General features: G+C 37.6%; 1 protein-coding gene across 2 annotated transcripts in view; it reads left to right on the top strand.

The window, feature by feature from the left end:
* The first annotated feature begins 1300 nt into the window (after window positions 1-1300).
* The window catches only part of FAM50B (family with sequence similarity 50 member B), a 31013-nt gene continuing 11320 nt past the window's right edge, over window positions 1301-20993 (top strand). The window contains exon 1 of one of the 2 annotated variants that reach the window (XM_049655091.1): window positions 1301-1402. The gene's annotated coding sequence lies outside the window, so the exon portion shown is untranslated. The remainder of the gene's footprint in view (window positions 1403-20993) is intronic. The other variant, XM_049655092.1, reaches the window with a different exon arrangement.

Below are 20993 nucleotides of genomic sequence, written 5' to 3'. Positions count from 1 at the left end.
CAAAAATAAACATTAAAAAAAATTAAAAAACAAAAAGGCAAGAATCCCTGAGAACAAAATGGTAGATATAGAAGTATTATTCTGTTGGTTACAACCAAATCACAAGCCCACCAAGATTCAAGGGGAGGAGACATAGACTCCATCTCTCAGTGGGTAAGTATCAAAGAATCTGGGGGCTGTGTTTTAAAACGATCACTCGGGGCGCCTGGGTGGCTCAGTCGGTTAAGCAGCCGACTTCGGCTCAGGTCATGATCTTGCGGTCCGTGAGTTCGAGCCCCGTGTCGGGCTCTGTGCTGACAGCTCAGAGCCTGGAGCCTGTTTCAGATTCTGTGTCTCCCTCTCTCTGACCCTCCCCCGTTCATGCTCTGTCTCTCTGTCTCAAAAATAAATAAACGTTAAAAAAAAAATTTAAAACGATCACTCAGGTTGGGGCATGTGGGTGGTTCAGTTGGTTAAGCATCCACCTTCATTTCAGATCTGATCTCAGTTTGTGATTTCGAGCCCTGGGTGGGGCTCTGAGTTGACAGTGCAGAGCCTGCTTCGGCTTTTCTAGGCTTCTCTAACTCCCTCTCTCTCTGCCCCTCCCCTGCTCTCTCTCTCTCTCTCTCTCTCTCAAATAAATAAATCAACATTAAAAAAAACCCACAAAAACTTTTAAAACTACCACTCAGTTTAAAATATCGTTAGCCATTCTGGTGTTTCAATATCTTCCAAGAATATATCTACTGGCAATTGAAAGAGCATTCCAAGGACACTTGATATCTCTTTGAAATCTTATCTCAAAGTAAAGGAAATACAGTACAGTTTTTCCTCATTTCCTCACTTCAACAGAAATCCTAAAAATTTGTGTATCGGTCATGAATTTTTGAAGCGAAAAGAAATTTTTCTAAAGTATCAATGATAAAAAAAAATGCTTTTGATAAACTATGTTATAGGAAAGAACAAATTATATCTTTCTATTCTCTATATCAAAAACATCATGAAATTTTACCATCCGAAGAGACAATAAAGAATGTGCTGCCCAAAAAGTGCAGGTGTTTTACACTGTTACATCATTAGCACATCTTTAAGAATATTCAAGACACAAAGTGGTAATTAATCCCAAGGAAGGAAAGACCAACATAAGTTAAGTGTAGTCCAGGATAACTTCAGGGAAAATGAGGGAAAGATAGGATTTCAATAGGTAGAAGAAAAATGGAGGCTGAGGGCAGAGCTGAGTCAGCTGGCCAACCCATATTGTCAGTTACACCTGACATCAGGTCTGATTGGCTCAGTCTCCACTCTGATTGGTCAGTGACTGCTACAGCAGTTGGTAAATGTTTTGTACATCATCCCTGTCAGTTAGAAGGGACAATATTAACAAAGACACAGAGAAGAATAATCTCGGCCTATTTATAAAACGGTAAGGAAATTAGACCAGCTTGAGTCCAGCTGGGATAGTTATGGGGAGGACAGCTGTTTAATTATGGTAAAACCAATTGTGAAGAATATTGAATGTCAGTCAAAGGTTTTGTACATAATTCTGCAACCAGTGGAGGGTAGTGAATGATTCTGTAAAGTAAGGACAAAAATGGAGACTATTTTTTGTATTTTAGGAAGATTGCAGCAGTAGTTGAGTGAGGGGAAAACTAAGGAAATCTTTTTAGGAGGTAGTTATAATAATTCAGGCATGAACTTATCAGATGTTAACTAGGGGACTAGTAATTTGGGCCTGTTTGTGTATCACTTCTTTAACTTAAGTTTTGTATTATTGGCTTAAAATGGATTATGTATTGAAGACCTCTTCTTAAAATGCCTCACTTAAAATCCTCTGGTCCCACCTCCTTCCAGCCACTGATGCTGATGCAGTGAGCAGTTCTATTCAACCAGCTTTATGCTGAAGCACCTTTTGAGTGCATCTTTTCTCTTCCTATCCCTGGCTTCTCTGATGCAGTGGCAAACTGGGGTGCCCAGCCAAACTACTGGGCACTCACTTATGTACAACTAAGAAATGCAGGGTTATTAACATCTTATGGTCAACCATCAACCACTGGGGATGTGTGCCGTAGGGTAAATGCTTTCCCTTTTCTCCCCACCCCACAGTGATATATTTCATGGAGCTTCCCAAAGTTCCTGTGGGGTCAAATAGTCACTATAGAGATGGCTACCTGGATTATACTGGCTTTCCTTCTAACTCTCCCACCTCGTTCTAACACTCCCCTCCTGCTCCCTGTGAACACATCCCCAAATAAATCACCCATGCCCATGCATAAGCCTTTGTATTATGCTCTTCTTTGGGGACGCCTAGGCTGAACTAGAACAGGATCTTTACTTCCGGGTCTTTTGAAACCACCATGGTGGAACCTCACATCATGTTCTGCTCCCATTAGAAACGTCAATATGGCCAATAGCTAATATCTCCTTTTGACCTTTTAAATTTAAAACTTGAGCTTGTAGAGCTGATTCAGTCCCATATACTAAGCAGCAGTTTTGTTTGTTGTTGTTTTGAGAGAGAGAGCATGAGCAGGGGAGGGGCAGAGAGAGAGGGAGGGAGAGAATCTTAAGTAGGCTCCATGCTGAACTTGGAGCCCAATGCAGGGCTTGATCCCATGACCCTGGGATCATGACTTGAGCTGAAATCAAGAGTTGGATGCTTGACCCACTGAGCCACCCAGGCACCCTCTAAGCAGTGGTTTTAAGCAGACAAGGAGGTAATTCGGAGTCCTGGGAAAAGCAGAGAATCTCGAGTTATGAGATCTGGATTTAAGCTTTGCTACTTACTAGGTGAATGAGCGAGGCAAATTATATAATTCTTCTAGTTTTCAGTCTCTCCATCTATAAAATAGGAACTTTAGTAACTACTTACCTTCTTAGGGTTCCTATAAGTACCAAACAGGAACAAGGTATGTGTGCTACACTTTTGCTAATTTGAGTGCTCAACTTATATTCTCCCTTCCTCTTGGGTATGTGATCCCAATTTCGTTTGGATGAATATTCACCATTTCCCAACACATCCCATGTTTCACACCTCCCACCTCTGTGCCCCGCACTAGGGTAGGCTCTGATTGACCAAATACCAAGAGATTATTTGTCATTTTCCTGGAAATGTTGATTGGAAAAAAGCAAGACATGAGATTTGGGAGAGAAACTCCCTCACTCTTCTGAGAGAGTAATCAAAAAAAAAAAAAATCTCTCCTTGCCCTGAATATGAATGAGACAGCACATAACTCCTAGAAATCTGTAGACATCATCTAGTGGCCCTAATGAGGATAAACCTAAAGATGAAACAGAAAGGAGCTGTGGTGAGATTACTGAACTTCTGAACCAAGCCACATCCAAAGCCTACATGACCTTTGATCATTTCAGATAAGTGAATCATTTTTTTTTTTAAATAAGTGAGTCAAATATTTTATTTAAGCCAGTTTGAGTCAGGTTTTTCTCTTACCAGGAATAAAAGAATTCCCAACTCATAGAGTATGTAAATAAGCTTTATAACTTGCAACTCACTATAAAAACATTAGTTTGTACTGTTTTTATTATTACTAGTTAGCAAAGATACCTATAGTCCATGCAGCAGGTTGAGAAAAATTCCTTTCCTGTTTTCATTTTAATCTAGTACAAACTTTTGGGAAGAAATTTAAATGACTGCCTTATGGTGATTTCAGAAATAGATCCCAGCTAGGATAACTATATATATAGAAAGAAGCAAATTTAAAAACAAAAAAACAAAAAAAACAAACAAAAAAAAGACGCTATAAAACTGACTGAATTTTAAAAAATATATTAAACTCACAAGTCATAAAAGAAAAGACTGTCAGAATTAGCTACATAAAAATACAAAAACTTCTATAATTCAGGGGAAAAAATGACTATAAACAAAGTTAAAATGCAAAGACAACCTGGGGGAGATGTTATACAGTAGATAAACTCCCAATATATAAAGAGTTCTTATAAATCAATAAAAGGAAACTGCCTCAATAGAAAGATAAGTAAAGGCTTCATCATGAAATTTAAAGATCATAAGAAAAGATGCTAAACTTAAGATCAAAGAAAGTCAAGGGTAATCTTTAAAAGATATTACTAATAATTGTGATAACTAACACATATTAAGCACCAGGCACTATAAGAATTCTTTCACAGAAATTTAGGTATAAGAATAATCATCATAGAGTTAAACAAATGAAAACAACTTGAATGTCAAGCAATAGAAAACTGGTAAAATACATTATGATACATTCCTATACTGAAATACATTGGCGCCATTAAAAGGGATCCAATAAGCTCTTAAGTGTTAACATGGAAAGAAGTATAATACATTGTTGAGTTCATCAAACAGAATGATCCCATTATATTAAAGTACATATTTACATATACATTTATGGTCTAGAAGTAAATGGCAACTATTAATAATGGTTATCTCTCAGGGGCACCTGGGTGGCTCAGTCGGTTAAGCTCCAGTTGGGCTCAGGTCATGATCTCACAGCTCGTGTGTTCAAGCCCCGTGTTGGGCTCTGTGCTGACAGCTTGGAGCCTAGAATCTGCTTCAGGTGCTATGTTTCCCTCTCTCTCTGCCCTTCCCCTGCTCACCCTGTTTCTCTCTTTCAAAAATAAATAAGCGTTAAAACAAAACAAAACAAAAAAATAATGGCTATCTCTCAAGTATAAGATTACCTAGGGACCATTTTGTGTAGTTTTTATAAAATGTATGTAGTATAAAAATATTTTTATTTTAAAATAAATAATTAAATGAGCATGAATCAGAAAGAAATCTGGGTTGGGTAATATGTGGCCACCTTGATGGCTGAATCCATTCCTCTTGTCATCAGCCTTGAATGCTGATGAAGCATCTGGCAGATGATAGTGACTATCATCTTTAGAAAGAGTGGAAGGCAAGAGGAGGGGCAGCATTAAGAGCTACACTCCACTGTCCCAAAGTTGTGCATACAGCAGCACTGGTGGGTTGGAGAGGGCATAAGGAATGGCTTCCCAGGGAGGTATGAGCGAAGAAAATAGAGCTTTCCCAACCAAGAAACTAGGAATGAAGAAATTTCACAATCAGCTCTGGGTGAAGGAAGGGATTTAGTTTTTTTATGTTCGTTCTCCTAAATGCCCACCTACAGCATTCAGAATTGGCTCCTTGAAAACTATGAGAAGTAGTCATTTTCCAGGTTCTGGCTGTGAAGGCCAGAGGCTGTCCCATCTCCTCTGCTACCAAACCAGGAATTTCTTGTACCTGATCTCATCCCTTCCTGGTTCTTTGGAGTTGCCTTTGGACTAATTTTGATAACATGTCAGCACTGCTATGAACAGCCAAAGCCTGGTATGATCCTATGAGGTAAGGCCCTTGGCTGAGTTGACATCTCCCTGCCCCTTGTAGCAGCATTCTCACACAGAGTCATGATACCAAGACTTTTCTTTCTAGGAAGCAACTTTATTTGTGCCAGCACTGGCTCAGTTGGGTTCATACCCAACACCCCCGAACACCAAGTGGCATAGTTTTTTATATATTTTCAACTTTCTTTTGTCTCCCATATATGGTAACACACAAACATGCAATCTGATTAAGTGGTCTCATGTTACAAGGTCATGAGGAATATCACGTAGGAATATAGCCAGGTTGCCTTGAGGTTTTTTTAGTTTACATTCCTTAAGGAGTGGACCCTACCACACCTCCACCTCCAGAACCTGGAGTCTGGAGTTCTAGATAACAAGCACAAGGAGGAATTACACAAACAAATAAGCTTTATGCTCTCTTAATCCATGCCTTGTCACTGACTTAGATGAATTACGAGAAAGTTCTTTGGTTGAATCCTAGGCCTTATAACTCAAAAGGATCAGACAGTATCAGTGTGTAATTTTTTAGATGAAAAAACTGAAAACTTAAATGTTACCTAATTCTTCCGAGGCCATGACAAACTTTAGAGCTGACGGGAGAATCCAGTCCTCCTCTCGTAGCATGATTTCCACTCTGCCATGCCACATTTTTGGTTGCCACATTTCCAGCAGCAGAGTTTCAGAGTTCCAGGGATTTATAAAGAGTAATCTTTTACATCTTCACTCAAAATAGTGAATTGGAAATGAAGTTGTAGGACTGAACATTTTTACTGTAATGCCTAGTGTTGTTAATAACAAGAGTACTTAAGTGTAATACAGTCAAACAATGTGACATTTGTTTATTCATCCATTTATGAAACATTTATTCAGCATATACAACATGCCAGGCCCTGCTGCAGGAAAAGTGAAAACTTACAGCAGTAGCAAGGAACCACATAACCTGGCAATAATTTTAAGCCATACATCCTTATCCAGTCAGTCTGGTCCTGCCCATTAGATCCCTGACCATTGGTCTTGGCCACCCTTGAACAAATAATTAGTACATCATTGCAAAACACTCAGTTTCTTGAAGACCCTCTGGCAACATTCACTTACAATAAACTCTTGGATACGGTCCCTGTGGATGGTAGTCCGATAGAAATCTCTGAAAGTCAGGACATACAGAAGTTTTTACTTCTTACATTTCATCTATCACTGGGATTTCTGCATCCTTTACAACATTTACAGGAAGTCCTGCCAGGTAGACAGGACAAACTGCATCATCAATTAAACAACAAGACCCAGTCCTAACCCCTGGAATGATTTTAGACAATTGCAGTGGCTCAGCAAAGACTCCAGCTAGTAAATTTTGGTTACAAAATAAGCATGGCTATATGTTAGTAAACTCATAAACCACCACATCTTATGAACAGTTGTCTGAGAATGGGCTTTCCTTGTATCAGAATGGCTACCTGTACATTTCCTGAAATGTGTGGAGAAGCACCAAGGCAGGCTGACCATTGACATCACTGACAGCTGGTTGTGTTGCAAGTGTCTCAACAAGTGCCAAAGAGTCTGTGTCTACTGAAAGAAAGTGTGCATTGAAGTCAACGACAGCAGGAAGCATCCTGTGGGAAGCTCTCTCATCTGTTACCTGCAGTCCCTAAAATCACCTTCAACATACTAAAGGCAAAAATCCTGTCTCCACCACAGATTCACATTACAGAAAAGTTACACACTGATTTTTTCTTAAAATCTAGGTGACAAATTGGTCACTTATAACCAAGAATGAAGAAAGTTCTTTACATAAAAGGGAAATGACACCAGAAGGAAAATTTTAACTTTAGGAATGAAGGAAGAGAAATGGAAATGGAAAATATTTGGGTAAATATAATCTATTGAGTTCTTTTCCTGAATTCTTTAAACTATGGGTGATGGTTGAAGGCAATAATTGTAACATTATCTAATGGGTTTTCAACTCATGTAGATGCAATGTACACAATAACTACAGGGAAGAGTAAAAGGACATACAGAGTGATGAAGTTTTTGTATTCCTCTTAAAGTAACAAAGTATTAGTTCGAATAAACTGAAAAATAAAGGATATATGTCATAACCCCCAGCATAATGACTAAAAATCTATAAAAAGATATAGTAAAAGCCTCAAAAAAAGATATGTTAAAGCTTCAATAGATAAACTGAAATTGAATACTAAAAAGTAATCAAATAATTTAAAAGAAGGAGTAAAGGGAAAACAGAGAAATGAAAACAGGTGGAAACAAGAGAAAAATAACAAAATGATAGACCTAAATCTTAACGCTTCAGTAATAAATACAAATGGCTCCAAAAAGACAAGGAACGCCAGAGTGGTTAAAGAAAAAGAATCAACTATATGCTGACCATGAGAAAATCACTTTAAATGTACTGACATAAGTTAAAAGAAAAAGATGGAAAAAGAAATTACATGAAAACACTAATCAGAATAAATCCAGAATTACTATAATAATATAAGACAAGTAGACTTTAAAGAAAGGAAAATTACTGGGACAAAGAGGGACATTTGATAAATGGGTCATTCTACCAATAAGACATAACAATCCTAAGTGTATATGTACCTAAAAACAGGACTTTAAAATACATTATTTAAAAATAGGTAAAACAGAAGGGAAAAGTAGAAAAACACAATTATAATTGGAGCCTTCAATACTTCTCTTTCAGGAGTTGATAAAACAAGTGTATAGAATAGAAAATCAGCAAGATATAGAACTGAACCAACTGATCTACTGACATTTTTAGAACACCTCCAAGGAACAACAGAAGAACACACATTCATTTCAAGTGTACATGGGACATTCACTAACATAGACCATATTCTGGGTTATGAGAAAATCCTCATAAATGTAAGAGAATAAAAATCATGCAAAGTATGTTTTTTGATCACAACAGAATTAAACTAGAGATCAATAACAAAATGATGACTAGAGTATCTCCAAATCTTTGTAAATGAAAACACACACACTTCTAAATAAATAATACATGAGTCACAAAGACTCTCAAAAGAAATTAGAAAATAGTTCTTGGGGGTTTTTTGTTTTTTTTTTAGAGAGTGCACATGCACACATGCATGTATGAGTGAGTAGGAGAGTGGCAGAAGGAGAGGGAGAGAGGAATCCTAAGCAGGTCCCATGTTTAGCATGGAGCCCAACACAGGGCTCCAACTCATGACTGTGAGATCATGACCTGAGCCGAAATCCAGAGTCGGATGCCTAACCAACTGAGCCACCTGGGTGCCCCTAGAAAATATTTTGAATTGAATGAAAATGAAAACACAACATATCAATATTTGAGGAATCCAGTTAACACAGTGCTTCAAGAGAAATTTATAGGTTTAAATACTTAAATCAAAAAAGAAGAAAGATTTTGAATAAGTAATCTAAGCTTCTACCTTAGGAAAAAGGGCAGGTCAGCAAATAGAGGGAAGGAAAAAATAAAGATAAGAGCAGAAATTAGTGAAACTAAAAAGAGTAACAAGAGAAAATAAAAGAAAAAAATTGTTTCTCAAATAGATCAATAAAATTCAGTAAACTTCTAGACAGACATAAAGAAAAAACAGAGAAGATACAATATAAAGAATTAAAAAAAGTAAATCACTATAAATTCTATAGCCAGCAAAAAGATAATGAATAATACAAAACTATGTACATAACTTTGACTGCTTAGATGAAATGGACCAAGTCCTCAAAGGCCACAAAGTATCAAGACTCACCTAAGAAAAAAATAGGCATCCTGAATAGTTCTATCTATATCTGTTAAATAGATTGTAGTTTAAATCTTGCCAAAAAAGAAAAATCTAGGCCAAGATGGTTATATTAACAAATCTTGCCCAATGTTTAAAGAAAAACACCCAATTCTGCACAATCAGCATCATACAGGAAATTCTAGTCAATGCAACAAGGGAAAGAAAGAAAGAAAGAAAGAAAGAAAGAAAGAAATGACATACAGATTTAAAAGGAAGAAATTAAATTGTCTCTGTTCTCAGACCATAGCTGTTGTTTCAGGAAACATGATGTCTATATGGAAATCCCAAGGAATCTATAAAAAACTTGTAGAATTAGCACATGAGTTTAGCAAGATGGAAAGATACAAGGTCAACAGAAAAAAATCAATTTTATTTATATATATTGGCAATGAGTAATTTGAAATCAGTTTATTTTTTTAATGTTTATTTATTTTTGAGAGAGAGAGACAGAGTGCAAGCAGGGGAGGAACAGAGAGAGGGAGACACAGAATCTGAAGCCATCAGCACAGAGCCTGGCATGGGGCTCAAACTCACAAACCATGAGATCATGACTTGAGCCAACGTAAGAAACGTAACTGACTGAGCCATCCAGGCACCCCCGAAATCAGTTTTTTAAAATGCCATTTATAATAGCTCTAAAAAAAAGATAAGTAGTTGAGTATAAAGCTAACATGCAGAATCTATGTGCTAAAAATTACAAAGTGCCAATGAAAGAAATGAAAGGAGACCTAAATAAATAGAGAGCCACACAGTGTATGTAGCCATACAACGTTCATCTCAACAATACAGTTAAGATGGACAAATCTCCCCCAAATTGATCTATAAATTTAATGCAATTCCAATAAAAATACAAGAAGGACTGTTTATATAGACTAGGTGATTCTACAACTTATATGAAAAGGCAAAAGGACTAGAATACCAGAAAGTTCTTGAAAAAGGATTAAGCAATTTTAAGACTTGCCATAAAGTTGCAGTATTCTAAAATAGTGTGATATTAACAAAGGAATAGATACATAGTTCAATGGAACAGAACAAAGTCCATAAATATACCCACACAATATAGTTAATTGATTTTTGACAAAGGTATAAAAAATATTAAAAAGAATAGTCTTTTAACAAATTGTGTTGGAACAATTAGATGCCAATATGCATACAAATTAACTTTGACCTAAACATTGTATCGTAAACAAAAAAATTAAAAACTAGACTATGTGGGTCCTTTCCATAATTTGGCTATTGTTGATAATGCTGCTATAAAACCAAAAAACAGACTCTTAACTATAGAGAACAAACTTATGTTACCAGAGGGGAGGAGGTGGGGGAAGGATACAATAGGTGACTGGGATTAAAGAGTGAACTTGCTGTGATGAGCACCAGGTGTTGTATGTAAGTGCTGAATCACTAAATTGTACACCTGAAACTAATATTACACTATGTTAACTAACAGGAATTTAAATAAAAACTTGGAAGAAAAAAATATATAAAATGGGTTTCACAACCAGGTAAAAAAATTATTAACGTGGGTTTCCTGTAAAAAATTTAAAATAAAAAACAGACCATAGATCTGAATGGAAAATGTTAAACTATGAAATTTTGGGAAAAAGCTTAGGATAAAATCTTTGTGACCTTAGATTAGGCAAAGAACTCCTAAATAAGACATCAAAAGCGTGATTCATAAATGAACAACTGACAATTTTGACTTCATCAAAATAAAAAACTTATGCTCTGCAAAAGTCACTTAAAAATGAAAAGAGAATCTACACTTGTAGAAACCACTACAAATCACATATGTGATAAAAAATTTGTATCCAGAACCCAACAAAACTTAATACTCAATAGTAAGAGAACAACTCAATTAAAAAATGGGAGCAATTAGGCAAGAAAAAGAAATAAAGGACACACAAATCAAAAAGAAAGAAGTAAAACTGTCACTATTTGCAGATGACATAATATTATATGTAGAAAATCCTAAAGAATCCACTAAAAATATTAGAATAAACAAATTCAGTAGAGTTTCAGGATACACAATCAAAATAAAAAAAAATCTGTTGTGTTTCCATACATAAATAACAAACTAGCAAAAAAAGATACTAAGAAAACAATTCCATTTATAATTCTGTCAAAAAAATAAAATACTTAGAAATAAATTTCACCAAGGAAGTGAAAGATCTGTATACTGAAAACTATAAGACACTGATAAAAGAAATTGAAGAAGACACAAATGAAAAGATATACTGTGCTCATAATTGGAAGAATTAATATTGTTAAAATATCCATGCTTCCCAAAGCAAATTTGGGGACAAACAAATTCAATGCAATCCTATCAAACTTCCAATAGCATTTCTCACAAAAATAAAACAATCCTAAAATTTGAGTGGAACTGTGGAAGACCCAAAAATAGCCAAAGCAAGCCTGAAAAAGAAGAACAAAGCTGGAAGCATCACTCCCTGATTTCAAACTATATTTCAAAGCTGTATTGGCAAAACAAACAAACAAAACAAAACAAAACAAAAATAAAAAACAGAGACACATAGACCAATGGAACCGAGTAGGGAACCCAGAAATAAGCTCATGCATATATGGCCAGTTAATTTACAACAAAAGAGCCAGGAATATAGGATAGGGGAAGAACAGTCTCTTCAATAAATGGTGCTGGGAAAACTGGATGGCCACATGTAAAAGAATGAAATTGGACCAATATCTTACACCATACACAAAAATTAACTAAAAAGGGATTAAAGATTTGAATGTAAGATCTGATACCATAAAACCCCTAGTACAAAACATAGGTGGTAAGCTTGACACTTGTCTTGTGAGAATATTTTGGATTTGGTAAAAAAAAATTAAAAAAATAAATTAAAAATAAATAAATAAATAATAAATAAATAAGTGGGGCTACATCAAACTAAAAACCTTCTACACAGCAAAGAAAACCATCAGCAAGATGAAAAGGCAACCTAATGAAGGGGAAACAATATTTGCAAATCATATGTCTGATAAGGGGTTAATATCCAAAATATATAAAGAATTCCTATAATTCAATAGCAAACAAAGAAACCAATTAAGAAATGGGCAGAGGACTGTTATTCAACATAGTATTGGAAGTCTTAGCCTCTGCAATCAGACAACACAAAGAAATAAAAGGCATCCAAATCGGCCCAGAGGAGGTCAAACTTTCCCTCTTTGAAGATGACATGACACTCTATATGGAAAACCCAAAAGATTCCACCAAAAAATGCTAGAATTGATTAATGAATTCAGCAAAGTTGCAGGATATAAAATCAATGCACAGGAATCAGTTGCATTCCTATACACGAACTCAATGAAGCCACAGAAAGAGAAGTCAAGGAATCGATCCCATTTACAATTGCACAAAAAACCATAAAGTACCTAGGAATAAATCTAACCAAAGAGGTGAAAAATCTATATGCTGAAAACTATAGAAAGCTTATAGAAGAAATTGAAGAAGACACAAAAAAATGGAAAAAGATTCCATGCTCCTGGATAGGAAGAACAAATATTGTTAAAATGTCGATACTACCCAAAGCAATCTACATATTCAATGCAATCCCTATCAAAATAACACCAGCATTCTTCACAGAGCTAAAACAAATAATCCTAAAATTTGTATGGAACCAGAAAAGACCCCAAATAGCCAAAGCAATCTTGAAAAAGAAAACCAAAGCAGGAGGCATCACAATCCCAGACTTCAAGCTATACTACAAAGCTGTAATCATCAAGACAGTATGGTACTGACACAAGAACAGACACTCAGATCAACGGAACAGAATAGAGAACCAAGAAATGGACCCACAAACATATGGCCAACTAATCTTTGACAAAGCAGGAAAGAATATCCAATGGAATAAAGACAGTCTCGTCAACAAGTGGCGCTGGGAAAACTGGACAGTGACATGCAGAAAAATGAACCTGGACCACTTTCTTACACCATACACAAAAATAAACTCAAAATGGATGAAAGACCTCAATGTAAGACAGGAAGCCATCAAAATTCTTGAGGAGAAAGCAGGCAAAAACCTCTTCGATCTTGGCTGCAGCAACTTCTTACTCAACATGTCTCCAGAGGCAAGGGAAACAAAAGCAAAAATGAACTACTGAGACCTCCTCAAAATAAAAAGCTTCTGCACAGTGAAGGAAACAATCAGCAAAACTAGAAGGCAACTGACAGAATGGGAGAAGATATTTGCAAGCAACATATTGGATAAAGGGTTAGTATCCAAAATCTACAAAGAACTTATCAAACTCAACACCCAAAAACAAATAATCCAGTGAAGAAATGGGCAAAAGACATGAATAGACACTTCTCCAAAGACGACATCCAGATGCCCAACCAACACATGAACTAATGCTCAACATCACTCATCATCAGGGAAATACAAATCAAAACCACAATGAGATACCACCTCACACCTGTCAGAATGGCTAACAACCACTCAGGCAACAACAGATGTTGGCGAGGATGCAGAGAAAGAGGATCTTTTTTGCATTGTTGGTGGCAATGCAAGCTGGTGCAGCCACTCTGGAAAACAGTATGGAGGTTCCTCAAAAACTAAAAATAGAACCATCCTACAACCCAGCAATTGCACTAGTAGGCATTTATCCAAGGGATACAGGTGTGTTGTTTCGAAGGGACACATGCACCCCCGTGTTTATAGCAGCACTATCAACAATAGCCAAAGTATGGAAAGAGCCCAAATGTCCATCAATGGATGAATGGATAAAGAAGATGTGGTATATATATATACAATGGAGTATTACTCGGCAATCAAAAAGAATGAAATCTTGCTATTTGCAGCTACGTGGATGGAACTGGAGGGTATTACACTAAGTGAAATTAGTCAGAGAAAGACAAAAATCATATGACTTCACTCATATGAGGACTTTAAGGGACAAAACAGATGAATATAAGGGAAGGGAAACAAAAATAATGTAAAAACAGGGAAGGGGACCAAACAGAAGAGACTCATAAATATGGAGAACAAACTGAGGGTTACTGGAGGGGTTGTGGGTAGGGGGATGGGCTAAATGGGTAAGGGGCACTAAGGAATATACTCCTGAAATCATTGTTGCATGCTATGCTAACTAATTTGGATGTAAATTTTAAAAAATAAAAAATAAAATAAAATGATAAAAAAAAATAAAAGAAGAAAAAAAAAAGAAATGGGCAGAGAATGTGAATAGAGATTATCCCAAAGAATATATAAAGATGGACAACAGGTACATGAAAAGATGTTTAACATTACTATATGTCAGGTAAATGCAAATCAAAACTACCAAGATAACACGTCATATCTGTTAGAATGGCTATTATCAAAAAGACAAGAAATAACTGTCGACAAGGGTGTGGAGAAAAAGGAGTCCTGCGCACTGGAGGTGGTAATGTAAATTGGTATAGCCACTGTAGAAAACAGTATGTAGCTTCCTCCAAAAATTAAAAATAGAACCACTATATGATACAGCAATTCCACTTCTATGTATTTATCCAAAGAAAACAAAAATATTGACTTAAAAAGATGTATGTGTGCCGTGCTTATTGCAGCCTTATTTATAATAGCCAAGATATAGAATCAACCTAAGTGTCCACTGATGGATGGATGACTGAATACCACATTTTCTACATATATGTATATGTATATACATATATATACATAATGGAATTTATTCAGTCATTAAAAAGAATGAAATATTGCTATTTGCTACAACATGGATGGACCTTGAGGGCATTATATTAAGTGAAATACATCATGTAGAGAAAGAAATACCATATAATCTTACTTATATGTAGAATCTAAAACAAAAAACAAAACAATAAAGCAGTGAGCTCATGGAAACAGAGAACAGACTGGTGGTTACCAGAGGTGGAGAATGGAGGGGTGAGGGTATGAAGGAGGCTAAATGGGTGAAGAGAGTTAAAAAGTACAAATTCCTAGCTACAAATAGGTCATAGGGATATAATATATAGCATGGGGGACAAAAAGGAAAAAAAAATAAGCAAAAGATTTCAAAGAACACTTTACTGAAGAAAATCCATAATGGCAAATAAACATGTGAAAACATGATTTTAACACCATTTTCCACTTTGTGAAATGCAAATTAAAACCTAACGGCATACCATTTACATACCCCTATTAATTAGAATAGCTAAAATTAAAAAATAAATAAGAACACAATACCTACCTGGCAATCCTATACTTAGGGAGAGAAATGAAAACTTTTGTTCACATAAAAACCTCTACATGAATATTTATAGCAGCTCCATTCATAACAACAACTGGAAGCAACCCAAATGCCCAAATGCCTTTAATCCAAATGGCTTAATAGATAAAGAAATGGTGGTGAATCCACAGGATGGAATACTACTCAACAATAAAAAGGAATGAACTATTGATACACACAACAACATGGGTGAATCTCAAAAGCATTACAATGGATGAAAGAACTCTGACTCAAAGCTTACATATTGTCGAATCTATGTGACATTTTGGAAAAGGCAAAAATGTAAGAATGAAGATCAGTGGTTGTAAGGGGTAGAGATGGAGGTGGGAGTGTAACTACAAACGGATGGGACAGGGAGTTTTCTGAGGTGATAGTTTTCTGTTCCTGACTGTAATGGTGATTGCGTAAGTGTGTTAAAACTAAGAGAACTGGTATACAACATTCAACTTCTCTATGCTATGCTCACCACCGATGTAGGTATCACTCGTCAACATGCAAAGGCTATTGCAATACCATTGACTATATTCTATACCTGAAACTAATGTAACATCATGTGTCTACTATATGCAAATTAAAAAAATAAAATAAAGAGATTCCACCTACACCTGCCTAAAGAACCCAGAAAACCGCCAGAGGATTAGCAGAAGGGAGTCTCCGGAGTCAAGTGCAGACTAGAGGCCCACGGAAGAGGGTAGGAAGGGCGGCGAGGCGGTGCGCGCTCCACGGACTGGCGGGAGGGAGCCGGGGCGGAGGGGCGGCTCGCCGGCCAAGCAGAGCCCCCGAGTCTGGCTGGCAAAAGCGGAGGGGCCGGACAGACTGTGTTCCGACAGCAAGCGCGACTTAGCGTCTGGGAGGTCATAAGTTAACAGCTCTGCTCGGAAAGCGGGAAGGCTGGAGGACAAAGGGAGGGAGAGCTACTGAGCCCTCGGACGGCAGAGCTCAGCTTGATGGGGAACAAAGGCGCCAGCGCCATCTCCCCCGCCCATCCCCCAGCCAAAATCCCAAAGGGAACCAGTTCCTGCCAGGGAACTTGCTCGCTCGGCGCAAACACCCAACTCTGTGCTTCTGCGGAGCCAAACCTCCGGCAGCGGATCTGACTCCCTCCCGCTGCCACAGGGCTCCTCCTGGAGTGGATCACCTAAGGAGAAGCGAGCTAAGCCTGCCCCTCCACCCCCCGTGCACCTTGCCTACCCACCCCAGCTAATACGCCAGATCCCCAGCAACACAAGCCTGGCAGTGTGCAAGTAGCCCAGACGGGACACGCCACCCCACAGTGAATCCCGCCCCTAGGAGAGGGGAAGAGAAGGCACACACCAGTCTGACTGTGGCCCCAGCAGTGGGCTGGGGGCAGACATGGGGTCGGACTGCGGCCCTGCCCACTAACTCCAGTTATACACCACAGCACAGGGGAAGTGCACTGCAGGTCCTCACCACGCAAGGGACTCTCCAAAATGACCAAACGGAAGAATTCCCCTCAGAAGAATCTCCAGGAAATAACAACAGCGAATGAACTGATCAAAAAGGATTTAAATAATATAACAGAAAGTGAATTTAGAATAATAGTCATAAAACTAATCGCTGGGCTTGAAAACAGTATACAGGACAGCAGAGAATCTCTTGCCACAAAGATCGAGGGACTAAGGAACAGTCACGAGGAGTTGAAAAACGCTTTAAACGAAATGCAAAACAAAATGGAATCCACGATGGCTCGGCTTGAAGAGGCAGAGGAGAGAATAGGTGAACTAGAAGATAAAGTTATGGAGAAAGAGGAAGCTGAAAGAAAGAGAGATAAAAAAATCCAGGAGTATGAGGGGAAAATTAGAGAACTAAGTGATACACTAAAAAAAAATAATATACGCATAATTGGTATCCCAGAGGAGGAAGAGAGAGGGAAAGGTGCTGAAGGGGTACTTGAACAAATTATAGCTGAGAACTTCCCTGAACTGGGGAAGGAAAAAGGCATTGAAATCCAAGAGGCACAGAGAACTCCCTTCAGACGTAACTTGAATCGATCTTCTGCACGACATATCATAGTGAAACTGGCAAAATACAAGGATAAAGAGAAAATTCTGAAAGCAGCAAGGGATAAACGTGCCCTCACTTATAAAGGGAGACCTATAAGACTCGTGACTGATCTCTCCTTTGAAACTTGGCAGGCCAGAAAGGCTTGGCACGATATCTACAGTGTGCTAAACAGAAAAAATATGCAGCCGAGAATCCTTTATCCAGCAAGTCTGTCATTTAGAATAGAAGGAGAGATAAAGGCCTTCCCAAACAAACAAAAACTGAAGGAATTTGTCACCACGAAACCAGCCCTACAAGAGATCCTAAGGGGGATCCTGTGAGACAAAGTACCAGAGACATCACTACAAGCATAAAACATACAGACATCACAATGACTCTAAACCCATATCTTTCTATAATAACACTGAATGTAAATGGATTAAATGCGCCAACTAAAAGACATAGGGTATCAGAATGGATAAAAAAACAAGACCCATCTATTTGCTGTCTACAAGAGACTCATTTTAGATCGGAGGACACCTTTAGATTGAGAGTGAGGGGATGGAGAACTATTTATCATGCTCCTGGAAGCCAAAAGAAAGCTGGAGTAGCCATACTTATATCAGACAAACTAGACTTTAAATTAAAGGCTGTAAGAAGAGATGAAGAAGGGCATTATATAATAATCACAGGGTCTATCCACCAGGAAGAGCTAACTATTATAAATGTCTATGCGCCAAATACCCGAGCCCCCAGATATATAAAACAATTACTCATAAACATAAGCAACCTTATTGATAAGAATGTGGTCATTGCAGGGGACTTTAACACCCCACTTACAGAAATGGATAGATCATCTAGACACACGGTCAATAAAGAAACAAGGGCCCTGAATGATACATTGGATCAGATGGACTTGACAGATATATTTAGAACTCTGCATCCCAAAGCAACAGAATATACTTTCTTCTCGAGTGCACATGGAACATTCTCCAAGATAGATCATATACTGGGTCACAAAACAGCCCTTCATAAGTTTACAAGAATTGAAATTATACCATGCATACTTTCAGACCACAATGCTATGAAGCTTGAAATCAACCACAGGAAAAAGTCTGGAAAACCTCCAAAAGCATGGAGGTTAAAGAACACCCTACTAACGAATGAGTGGGTCAACCAGGCAATTAGAGAAGAAATTAAAATATACATGGAAACAAACGAAAATGAAAATACAACAATCCAAACGCTTTGGGATGCAGCGAAGGCAGTCCTGAGAGGAAAATACATTGCAACCCAGGCCTATCTCAAGAAACAAGAAAAATCCCAAATACAAAATCTAACAGCACACCTAAAGGAAATAGAAGCAGAACAGCAAAGGCAGCCTAAACCCAGCAGAAGAAGAGAAATAATAAAGATCAGAGCAGAAATAAACAATATAGAATCTAAAAAAACTGTAGAGCAGATCAACGAAACCAAGAGTTGGTTTTTTGAAAAAATAAACAAAATTGACAAACCTCTAGCCAGGCTTCTCAAAAAGAAAAGGGAGATGACCCAAATAGATAAAATCATGAATGAAAATGGAATGATTACAACCAATCCCTCAGAGATACAAACAATTATCAGGGAATACTATGAAAAATTATATGCCAACAAATTGGACAACCTGGAAGAAATGGACAAATTCCTAAACACCCACACTCTTCCAAAACTCAGTCAGGAGGAAATAGAAAGCTTGAACAGACCCATAACCAGTGAAGAAATTGAATCGGTTATCAAAAATCTCCCAACAAATAAGAGTCCAGGACCAGATGGCTTCCCAGGGGAGTTCTACCAGACATTTAAAGCAGAGATAATACCTATCCTTCTCAAGCTATTCCAAGAAATAGAAAGGGAAGGAAAACTTCCAGACTCATTCTATGAAGCCAGTATTACTTTGATTCCTAAACCAGACAGAGACCCAGTAAAAAAAGAGAACTACAGGCCAATATCCCTGATGAATATGGATGCAAAAATTCTTAATAAGATACTAGCAAATCGAATTCAACAGCATATAAAAAGAATTATTCACCATGATCAAGTGGGATTCATTCCTGGGATGCAGGGCTGGTTCAACATTCGCAAATCGATCAACGTGATACATCACATTAACAAAAAAAAAGATAAGAACCATATGATCCTGTCAATCGATGCAGAAAAGGCCTTTGACAAAATCCAGCACCCTTTCTTAATAAAAACCCTTGAGAAAGTCGGGATAGAAGGAACATACTTAAAGATCATAAAGGCCATTTATGAAAAGCCCACAGCTAACATCATCCTCAACGGGGAAAAACTGAGAGCTTTTTCCCTGAGATCAGGAACACGACAGGGATGCCCACTGTCACCGTTGTTGTTTAATATAGTGCTGGAAGTTCTAGCATCAGCAATCAGACAACAAAAGGAAATCAAAGGCATCAAAATTGGCAAAGACGAAGTCAAGCTTTCGCTTTTTGCAGATGACATGATATTATACATGGAAAATCCGATAGACTCCACCAAAAGTCTGCTAGAACTGATACATGAATTCAGCAAAGTTGCAGGATACAAAATCAATGTGCAGAAATCAGTTGCATTCTTATACACTAACAATGAAGCAACAGAAAGACAAATGAAGAAACTGATCCCATTCACAATTGCACCAAGAAGCATAAAATACCTAGGAATAAATCTAACCAAAGACGTAAAAGATCTGTATGCTGAAAACTATAGAAAGCTTATGCAGGTAATTGAAGAAGATATAAAGAAATGGAAAGACATTCCCTGCTCATGGATTGGAAGAATAAATATTGTCAAAATGTCAATACTACCCAAAGCTATCTACACATTCAATGCAATCCCAATCAAAATTGCACCAGCATTCTTCTCGAAACTAGAACAAGCAATCCTAAAATTCATATGGAACCACAAAAGGCCCCGAATAGCCAAAGTAATTTTGAAGAAGACCAAAGCAGGAGGCATCACAATCCCAGACTTTAGCCTCTACTACAAAGCTGTCATCATCAAGTCAGCATGGTATTGGCATAAAAACAGACACATAGACCAATGGAATAGAATAGAAACCCCAGAACTAGACCCACAAACGTATGGCCAACTCATCTTTGACAAAGCAGGAAAGAACATCCAATGGAAAAAAGACAGTCTCTTTAACAAATGGTGCTGGGAGAACTGGACAGCAACATGCAGAAGGTTGAAACTAGACCACTTTCTCACACCATTCACAAAAATAAACTCAAAATGGATAAAGGACCTGAATGTGAGACAGGAAACCATCAAAACCCTAGAGGAGAAAGCAGGAAAAGATCTCTCTGACCTCAGCCGTAGCAATCTCTTACTCGGCACATCCCCAAAGGCAAGGGAATTAAAAGCAAAAGTGAATTACTGGGACCTTATGAAGATAAAAAGCTTCTGCACAGCAAAGGAAACAACCAACAAAACTAAAAGGCAACCAACGGAATGGGAAAAGATATTTGCAAATGACACATCGGACAAAGGGCTAGTATCCAAAATCTATAAAGAGCTCATCAAACTCCACACCCGAAAAACAAATAACCCAGTGAAGAAATGGACAGAAAACATGAATAGACACTTCTCTAAAGAAGACATCCAGATGGCCAACAGGCACATGAA

Source organism: Panthera uncia (assembly GCF_023721935.1).
Source record: "Panthera uncia isolate 11264 chromosome B2 unlocalized genomic scaffold, Puncia_PCG_1.0 HiC_scaffold_25, whole genome shotgun sequence".
In the NCBI taxonomy this organism is placed as follows: domain Eukaryota; kingdom Metazoa; phylum Chordata; class Mammalia; order Carnivora; family Felidae; genus Panthera; species Panthera uncia.
Note: the sequence above shows the minus strand (reverse complement) of the source record. Positions and strands in the feature narration are given on the sequence as shown.